General features: G+C 37.3%; 1 long non-coding RNA gene across 1 annotated transcript; it reads left to right on the top strand.

Annotated features, from left to right (window-relative positions):
* The first annotated feature begins 2,886 nt into the window (after positions 1–2,886).
* LOC112127551 lies at positions 2,887–4,437 on the top strand. Its single transcript, XR_002910623.1, has 3 exons — positions 2,887–3,218; positions 3,295–3,377; positions 3,921–4,437. It is a non-coding gene; the product is annotated as an uncharacterized LOC112127551 (long non-coding RNA).
* The last annotated feature ends 6,468 nt before the right edge of the window (positions 4,438–10,905 follow it).

Below are 10,905 nucleotides of genomic sequence, written 5' to 3'. Positions count from 1 at the left end.
AGAGATATGTGTTCCAGGGTAAATATAGTTACAATGTAAACGAGTAAGAAGAAAGGGCTTGGTTATTGTTCTCCGCGAAAGAAAAAATATTGTTGAACCCCTTCTATCTGCAACCTTTTCTAAGTTGGCAAAATAGGCTTATCTGGAATTTTTGCTGACACGCGCTTAAGCGTGGATGCGCTGTGCATTTATTTTTTTTTCTCTTTTCATTCTCCAGAACTGTCCCCGTGATTGTTACTTCTCGATTGTTAACAACAAAACAAGTTCGCATTTAACTCCCGCCTATGTGTCGTTGAAAAAGGTTAAAATTTTCATCTCAAATAGTTGGACGTTGTGTCGATACTAAGCATACAATTTATGTCATTGTCAAACCAATTACCAAATAGAAGTTTAACTAGTTACTCTACAAAAAGTGTAAAAGTAAAATGTCTCTTTCTGTCCTTCCAGCATATAGCAAAAATAAATAAACGTGGTACGGTTAAAAAAGGGCTGAGAAAGACAAAGATATGATGTAGATGAATAGGGAGGGAGAGGGAGAGAGCGAGCGAGAGAGAGAGAGTGTGTGTGAGAGAGAGAGAGTGTGTGAGAGAGAGAGAAAGAAAAAGAGAGAGAGAAAGGGGGAGAGAAAGAGTGTGAGAGAGAGAGAAAAAGAGAGAGAGAGAAAGGGGAGAAAGAGAAAGGGGGAGAGGGAGAGAGAGGGAGCGAGGAAGGGAGAGGAAGAAAGAGAGAGAGAGAAAGACAAACGAAGAAGTGGGTTATTGCTTTTTCCGGTCAAATATGAAGTTTTTTTAATTTAAAATTACCCTATTAAAAATTGAAATTAACCATTTTTATTTACAAATTAATCTTTTTAACCTTCAAATTAACCTTTTTTAATTAAAGATGGTAATCTATATTCATATGATTTTTATGTACAATTATTTTATACACTGAGAGGCAAAAAGGTGGCCACCATTAATATTTTAAATTTCCTCTATAATCCTTCACTGATTATTATACAACAATATTTGGTCTGTTTTAAAGGTGGTCAATTGGATTTTGTAAATAATTCTTTGAATAGTCAACCTCTTCTGTTAGTTTTCTGTAAAGTTTCTTTCTAACGTTCCGGTGGTTTGATTTCAAAGTGTTTGTTTTGGTCATACTCAACACGACACACAAAAATGGCACAATTATGCAGAATACAAACACTTTGAATTCTGAAGATGATCTCAATAAAGATCGAAACGTTGGCACGATAAAGAAAATGTTTTTCTGAAACCTACGTCACACCAGACCGCATCTCACGATTTCCGAATAATCATCGACTAACACACGCAATATGAAATCTTTTTTGTGTTCGAAATTACACTATTCATAACTACCTACACATCCGGTTTGCACATGAACGAATAAAAACCCGCTATGATCGATAAAACCCCACGTCATTTTCACTCAGGAGTTACATTTTTAATAATAGCAGCCATCTGATTGTCTACCTCCTCCGACTTTTAGCTTTTCTTCTGAACTTCCAGTCTTTTGTATTAACAATCTTATCGTTTGTATTATCGTTTGCTTATTTTCGACATCGTTTATAAATGTGCATATACATCTAAAAACATTAAGATTTTAATGTAGGACAGTTTTTTCTAGGAGTCCGAAGATTTTATGTCATTGAAACGTTAAGAGAAAATTACTTTACTCTGTGAATTTATCAGAAGAGAAACGGCAGAAACGTTCTTTTCATAGGAAAGTATAAGGTCTGACAGTAAAGAAGAAGATGAAATTGGAAAAATATCGCCCAGTGAAGGACATTCTGGGCCGAAGGGAAAGGGAGTTGTTGGCGATACATTATTGGCGCCCTGGCCGTTGTGATATTGATGGTTTCGGATATTTCTCGAGGTTTATATTCGAGACCGGGGGGCTCGCGTGATCCGGGCTTGTTGTCCAACACCTGCACCCCCCTCAGACAGGAAAAAAATGTTCTCCTCACCTGTCCGGGGTAACATGTAGCACACAAAATCAGTTGACCACGTTTATTGTCGCTCATTCCACCGCCTAGCAGCAAGTAGTAAAATATCTCGTGTTTACAAGGCAAGAAAAATGTACGCTACAATTACCTGGATGACTTATGAACGGGTGAAGCGTTAAAGCGAAACAGTGGCCTAACAACCGTGCATTACAGTGTAACTATTCGTGAGGCGATTCACCGTGAAATTGACGGTGATGTACTGGGCAAACTAAACTTAACATGTGTGAACAGATCGTAAATTAACACTTTTATCATTTGTTAATTCCTGACCACGTCGACCGAATTAAAAATTTCCACTTCGTCTTCTTTTCGTACCGATTCGTTTTACCCAACTGCGACTATTGAAGCATCTCAACCAACAATTAAAATAAACGTCAAAATGAAAATGTCCACTTTTCATCAATCGACGGTCATATTTTTTTCCGAATCAACCGAGTTGACGATCGACTAACTCCTAGGCCCATCAAAGAACTTTTTAATCCTGAATGTAAAAGGACACCTTCGAGCACTTTAAACAATGCCCCGTTCAGCTCATTAAGTATTGGAGGGTGAAAGTTTGTTTTTAAAAGCGAGTTTTCACCCCGGTAGATTGTAACAATCCAGAGTTGGGTTGGGCGAAAAAGGGATTTCACGATTGGTACCCTTTTAAAAACAAATGTTCTGCTTTCCCACATCCCCGTACTTAATGTTTTAAATAACAATACATTTCTGCCAGAAGTCCGGCCAATTACGTCCAAATAGCTAGTTTCACTCTTTTCTCTCCCGAAACAGCCATAATTTTGGGAGTAAATTTAACGTATAAAACTCCTTGTAACTATGGTATTGGTTTTTCAATATATAATAATAATAGAATAATTATTACCTCTAATATATTTATATAAAGACACGTGTGTCAATCGGAATAATACTGCCACCAATTCATGAACGTATTTTACTCGACACGATCATCAATCTGCATGTTGGTGGCCTGATTTTTTGTAGTAGCCGAAGAATGCATGACAATGGATTTCGACTGGATTAAGTGTTCGTCGCTGTCGGCTCCCTTCGGCTCTATGGAGCAAAGAAGATTAGCGAGAATAGACGGATCAAGATAAGATCAGCTATGATGAAATAGCTGCCAAGTGTTGTCATTTGTAGATAATCCTACAGGACAGCACAAGTGTTACAAGATAGATAGTTGAAATTTAAGCTTACTTTTATTTTTTCGTAGGTTGTAATTGATATTTCATTATTTAACAAAAAATACGTTATAATAAAATTTATAGAAATCAGAAATAACTTTCTAGGATCGCACCGCCGCAACTAACTTTTTTTGAAGAACAACTTTTATATTGTAAGCCAAGAAAAAGAAGAAAATCGACTACTGTGGGTTAGTAAATACGACCGTCTATCGCATGTTGTGTTTATGTTAATTTAATTGAATGAATATAATTTATTTGTGTGTGTGTGTGTGTGCGCGTGCGTGCGTTCGTGCGTGCGTGCGTGCGTGCGCGCGCGCGTGTGTGTGTGTGTGTGTGTGTGTGAGGTTCACTGATGTTAGTGAATGATTATTTGAAAACCATGAAATGCGGTCTCGTGTGGCGTAGGTTTTATCAAAAAAATTATTTTATTCGTGACAACGTTTCGATCTTTATTGAGATCATCTTCAGGGCTCAAAGTGTTTACACAGAAAACAAACACTTTGAGGCCGGAAGATGATTTCAATAAAGATCGAAACGTTGTACGATAAATAAAATGTTTTTCTAAAACCTACATCACACCAGACCACATCACACAATCTCCAAATAGAAATCTAAAATCGTTAAATGAAAAGGTTGTTTCGCCCCGCCCGAGAAATATCGAGTATCTTGGGTGAGTAGTGACGTCTGGAGAGGATATTATTCTCTTGTATATTATATATATTCTTTTGTAGACAACCTGAGGTACAAATGAGAGGCTAGGATTTTAAGATATGGACATAGTTTTCATATGAAAGCAGAGAGTCAGTGATGGATCGAGACGTTCAAATGACTGCAGACTGAAAAACCCGAGTGAAAGATCAGAAAGAAACGTGAAAACACCCAGAAAGCTAGCGATGACCTCAATTGTTTCTCGGCCCCTAAACTTCCCACATTATTATTATTTCGTAAACTACTATCAAAAAATCGATTTAAGGCTAACAATAAAAAGAGTTGAGAAATCATGGAAATGAGATCAAATTAGTAAGTCGTTCAGTTCAACTGAACAGTGTTGAAAGTATAGCACACCTTGGGAGAAATGGAAAAGCGTGTTGTTTTTATTATTTTTACACCGTATGACCGACATAAGTTTCGCGTGTTGGCCCTGCCGCTTTAATTTTCACAACACGGCGGTTCCATTCTATAATAATCGTTTATTCTGAAAGCGAAACCTGTTCCTTTTACATTATTGTAAGTACCATTAAAATTAAGCGTTTAAGAGGATTTCTCAGAAATGTATGTTCATTGTTTTAATAAAATACTAATTTTATATCAATTTTTATTATTTCTGTGGAAATTAAAATTAATATTGTCTTGATTGCCATGAAGAATGCCCTACAGTGTGTGGTCTTAGTTGATTTTTGATATGGCATGTTATCAAATAAGTGCTTAGTGGTTGCACAATTTGTACATGAAAGCAAGTTCACGATCCATTATAAGACCGTTGGTGGACTTTACGATGACTATCCTAGCTAATACAACTTCTTTTCTTTTCTTCCTGATCGATGACTTCCATTATAGATTTCACAATGCTTATTATTTCCCACAGTAAGCGACATTTGTCCCCATTGCGAAAAAAACTTTAAAACAGCGATTATGTCTGATCTGATTGTTCTTCCGAACAATCTGTTCATTGGTGACACTTTAGCGGCTATATCTGTTAGTTGCCAGATAGTTCAATATGGTTTGAAACTCAGAAGAATATGACGCTTATATGGGATAAAAGGTACTCTTATAATTTCAAAATCCCGGACAGGGTAGGAGCTGCTGCCATTAGTATAAATTCACATCAGCTTTTTTGTACCATCTCAAATAATTATAGTGCCGAGTTGCGCTTAATTAATAAATTAGTCTTTAGGGCAAGAAGCGATCTAATGGTGCATGTTCCCATCTCCTTTTTCATTCATTAAACTACCCGTTTAGTAGAAATCCAGTAGAAATCCTAACGTGTAAAATATCATATCTCCTAGCCATGATTATTCTCAGAACTTATTCAGAAATCGTGAGATGCGGTCTGATGTGATGTAGGTTTCAGAAAAACATTTTTTTTTATCGTGCCAACGTTTTGATCTTTATTGAGATCGTCTTCAGGGCTCAAAATGTTTGTTTTCTGTGTAATTGTGCCGTATATAAACATAAAACAGCAATATCTCACTGGCACTCTCAACATGACGCAGAAGAATGACATATCTACACGGAAAAAAGCACACTTTGAGTGGGTACAAATACGTTGATTGAATCTAAAGTTTGTAGCATTGTATAAGTTCATTTTTTAACATCCTACATGTATTTGTGTAATTTAAACAATGTTTATAAATCCCAGGCCTTGAAGATGATCTCAATAAATATCGAAACGTTGGCACGATAAAGAAAATGTTTTTCTAAAACCTAGTCACACCAGACCGCATCTCACGATTTTCAAATAATCACTAATTTTTATTGTTATGAAAATTCGTATTCAAGAGCTTTACAATGTATTTAAAACGAATCCAATTATTAAAATAATAATAAAAAGTTGATTACTTTAATGATACATCATCTCATTATCTCAAAGTGTTTGTTTTGGTCATTCACAACACGACACCCAAGAATAGCACAATTACACAGAAAACAAACAATTTGAGCCCTGAAGATGATCTCATTAAAGATCGAAACGTTGGCACGATAAAGAAAATGTTTTTCTGAAATCTACATCACACCAGACCGCATTTCACGATTTCTGAATAATTATCGATTAACGGCCACTAATCACTACACATTATTCTCATATTTTAAACAACTAGGAATCCACCACTTTTTAACGATAATTAAACAAATAATTACGAGAGCTGATATTTTTGTGATTTATATGTTGGAATTTCATGAGTACGTAGCTCGTTAGGAGACGTTAGGAATTTAAAAATGTATCAATAAGCGGGTTATGAATGCTTATTCAGCCAAAAGAGGCCACATTGAAAGCTAGAAGTCCCAAGCGGCCGGCACATTAGGAGGACGGGGTGAGTTTGCTGTAAGATAAGAAAATAGTTTACCCCCTCACCCCAGTCGTGAAGAGAGAAAGGGATGGGGTCGGTTGTCTGCGCGGAATCAGGAATGAGAGGACGCGACGAAACATCTACAAGGACCGCTTTTCCTTTATTCATGAGCAGATAAACGCAGCCTCTTCATAAGGACCGCCGCCCCGACACAGAGCTAGACATTTATTACGACACCAAGACCCATAAGGCAACTTGTCATCTGGCTTTAAAAATGGCGAGACGAATGGAAATTCACACGTGAGGTTTATTTAGGCCAGATCAATCGTCAGTGACCGCAAAGGGGTCCGTAAACGCTCGTTACTTTCCCATAGATCATTTACATTAAGTAGGTCGGTCGGTCCCACCCTGGCACATGTCGATAATTATTTTATTATTTATTGCCTGACATTTTCTGCCAAAGTTCTTGAACAATTAAAAACAGTTCAAATCGAAATTCTGGATTTTAATACAAGAAGTTTCAATAGCATAAAATTGGGTTAAGGAGTCAACTTAGAGTTAGTTACAGAATTGATGTTCATTTTTTTCGCGGAAGTAATCAGTGTGCATGTGTTTCACTTCATTTCAAACTAGCTGATTTACAGATTTTTTTCTATTTTTTACAGAGTAGAGATGAATAGGAATTATGTCACTGCGTCACTGTCACATGTGAATGTAAATACCAAGTAAACAGGCCAACCAGACAATTGTCGTTATAAATTGAACTATCCGACATTCGTATAAAAATACTGATCATAAAATCACACATAGAAAACGACCCTGTACAGACCCTCCAGATCCCAAATAACATAAAACAGCAACTATTTCAGAAGTTGGGTTCATCGGAAAACTTCGGGATTCCAAGGTGGCCAGTCTGGAAGATTGAGACGTCAAGTATGTACGTCACGCGGAAATAAGCCATCTGGACAAAATTTGATCTCATTATTCAATTTAAACCAGGCTCGAATCTGCATTGTCTAACGTTCCCCATCTTTAAAACGTTTTATGAAAATCTTTTCATTATATATATTAGTTGTGATGGGGATATCGGTCGATGGTTGTTGGCATAAAGAAAACGATTTCGTATCCCGGCCGACGTTTCGATTTAGTTTTAAATCTTTTTCAAGGCTGTCTGTACATATATAGTAAATTATTACATTTTTACAGAATTACATATATTTTTTACATACATGTAGGCAAAAATTAACTCACCTCTTGATATCTAAGTGCCCTCTTTGTTCATGTTTTATTTATTGTTACTAATTGGCATATGTTCCATGATATTTTTCTACTCAATCGGTAGCTACCAGCCTACCACGAGGGGAACTCCGGCACGCCGGCGAGGTATTCCCTCCTAATCTCAACATTTCAGTACCGCGGATTCTGAGAGGTCTCGTCCTAGTTCTTAGGAACGAGTACACATCTTGGTGAGAGTTACGGAAAACTGAAGGAAATAGAAGATGGAAAGGCTTAGACGAAAGTCTAGCAACAAACCTAAGAATTGCCTCTCCCTGAAAAGTTCCGGAGGAAGGACACAGGCATCATTGCAGAGACTATATAAAGGGCTTGTTCTAAACGCCCCTGTTGCAATCCTGATACCTTGATAATAAATTCTACCTAGAGGTTTTAAAGTTAATATTCGCGAGAATTACTGAAGAGTAACCTGCTGCTCCATATAGAAACTTTGCTCCTAAGTACATGCTGAATATTCTTAAAAGAATGTCTCTATTCACCCCCCAATTGTAATTAGCAAGGAATCTCATCAGGCCTAGTATTTTCCTTCCTGAATTAGACAATTGGGCTATTTGAGGTTTCCATCGAAGGGCTTTGTCGAAAGAAACTCCCAAATATTTGACAACGTCGACTTCCTTTATTTCAACGCCAGAAAGGAAAAGCCGAGGTGTTTCATGATGTTTTCTCAGTCTACAAAAGTGTACAAATACCGTTTTGGACAAAGAGAATTTGAAACCTACATCATCTGCTTTTCGTGACAATGTGTGGCGTTTTGTAAAGTCCTTCCTACGTTTTGGAGATTTTTCCCAGACAAGTAAAAGCAAAGATCATCGACATATAAAGGCCTGACTATACGATCATCTATATTATCAGCAAGACCGTTTACCGCAATGGCAAATAAAGTGACACTCAGAACCGAACCCTGAGGAATCCCGTTTTCTTGAATGAACGTACTAGATAAGGCCTAATCTCACCCGGAATCTCCTCATTTCAAGGAAGCTTTTTAAAAATTTAGCTGTGTTCCCTCTTAAACCCCAATCATAGAGTTTCTTAAGAATACCAAATCTCCAGGTCGTATCGTATGCTTTTTCCAGGTCGAAGAAGACAGCTAAAGCATGCTCTCTCTCCAAGAAAATGTTCTGAATAGCACTTTCAAGGAGTGCTACATGATCTTCAGAGCAAAAGTGCTTTCTAAACCCAGCCTGGTATGGACTGTACAGACCTTTTCTCTCAATAAACCAATTTAACCTTTTGTTAATTATGGCTTCCAATGTCTTGCTGAGACATGATGTTAGAGAAATAGGTCTGTAATTTATTGTAGTTTTTTTCTTTTTTTCATAATTTTTCTTTTATCAAATTTTATTTTATGTCCCATATTAACATCACACTGATAATTCAACTATCATCAATATATATATGAGACACAGAAAAGGAAAAGGGCTAAATTTATCATAGAATGACTTCATGATGTTTCTGCACGACTTCACGTATCGCAAAGGGTTATTTACTAATGGAAATGGTAGAGTAGCAACAGAGGAAATTAAAATTCATTCGACCCAAAAGGACACAGGTCCTGAAGATTGTAACTCGGGTGGAAACAAATGTTTCGTCCTATTTAGCATGTGTCCGAGTATCCGACTAGCGGACCAGATGCTGCGACTTTTCGTTTTCCCTTTTAAAGGTCTAAATAAAATTGACTTATTTTCTAAAGCCTATTTTTTTTTTAAAGGTGGGGGCTTTTAATGGGGCAGAGGTTTCCCTGTTTTTGTACTTCTGTCAAAGTAGGTGTGACAGGATAAATAACGGCCTAAGGAAAAAGCCGATTGATATAATAGATTATTGCCCGATTTATTTCCTCTGAATCGTAATTTAGCCTGCACGAAACAACCGGGGAATTAAGCGTTGCAAATCAAAAGCCTCTCTCTTTAAATCAATTTTGCCACGAGCAGTACCATTTTTTCACGATCACACGAGCTTTCGGCTACATTTTTACTTCTTCACAAAGTGAATTTTACCATCATTCAATAGCTTTGGTAAATTGTTTTTTAATTATTAAGTTATCCTGAAAACTTGGTTAACAAACCACGTTATCGAGAAAAATACGATATTTTAAATAATATAGTATTTCTGTATGAAATGCGTTAATGTTCTGATATTACGGTTAAGAAGCTAAGAATGTTTCCAAATGCAACGTACTCAGGTTATGACACGATAGAGGTCTTGCACGACTCTTGACAAACATTCTAATTTACCTCTCAAAAACAAAAGACCATTCAACACCATAGTTAAGTTGATATGGACATAAGCCTAGTACGCACTGGGATTCTTTAAATCGGTTCATGTTCCGATGCAGCCCCGACTCTGCTCCGCGACAAAGAATCTTGCCTAGACCAAGATTCAGTTCACATTCATCAGTGCCTGCGAAAATGACGGAGGAACTAGCTTTATCGGGAATTTCCTGTTTTTTGCATTGCACGTAGTTCATCCAATCGGAAGTGCATTAAAAAACGCCCAAAAAAAAGGTGGGTGATTTTTGGGCTAAACCGTTCAATGTTTGTCTTTTCCATTCCCGATTTCTGTATTCCGTGAATGATGCATCCCACAAACACGGATGGGAATGCATGTCTTCAATAAACTGTAGAGACAACTCGGTACTCCACAACATACCTTTATACAACACGTTATCAAAATCTTCAAGAAAACACTCACTAGAACGTCAACTAAACAAATGAAGCAAGAGTGTTTGTTCCAATTCACGTCCGCACTGGCATATGTTGCGCAACATTGAGTCAAAGAATCCCACATCCGATGGGATTCAAGAGTCCGAAAATGCTAGCCAGCAACACACCAGATTCATCGCAACAATGAGTCGGGGCAGCCCGGGCTCAGGCTTGACGCAGCCGAGACTCCGGAGATTCATAGAATCGATTCAAAGAATCCCAGTGCGTACCTACCTTTACGGACTGGAAGTGTGGGGTTCAGCCAAACATTCAAACATCCACCGCATTCAAACTGCCCAGTCCTTAATGCTACGAAAAATACTAGATGCTCCATTTTACGTATCGAACTACACATACAGATTTACACATCCCTTTCGTACGTTGCCGTTACCATAAGTTTCATAAAAACCTCCCAACTAACACATCAGAAACCTCGCATCCCGACGAATAACCTCAAACCCTCCCCACCGACTGAAGAGACCATAACTGCTAGATCTAGGAAGTGATGGTGATGATAGTGAAAGTTATAATGACACAAGTATCAATTAAACGGACAATCTTTTACTAACATGGGGGTAATATCAATGGATGTTTTCTCCCTCTTGGGTTTAATTTTGTATATATTACCTTGCTCACTGTTACTTGTTATCTACTTGAAGGTAGTTGTAATGTACTTCAAATTATTTCAAAAAATTATAGTTTCTATTATCTATGAA

This window comes from Cimex lectularius, unplaced genomic scaffold (genome assembly GCF_000648675.2).
Source record: "Cimex lectularius strain Harlan isolate CLEC.00 unplaced genomic scaffold, Clec_2.1 scaffold226, whole genome shotgun sequence".
Lineage (NCBI taxonomy): Eukaryota > Metazoa > Arthropoda > Insecta > Hemiptera > Cimicidae > Cimex > Cimex lectularius.
The sequence above is the reverse complement of the archived record's forward strand: the minus strand, read 5'-3'. Positions and strand labels throughout refer to the sequence as shown.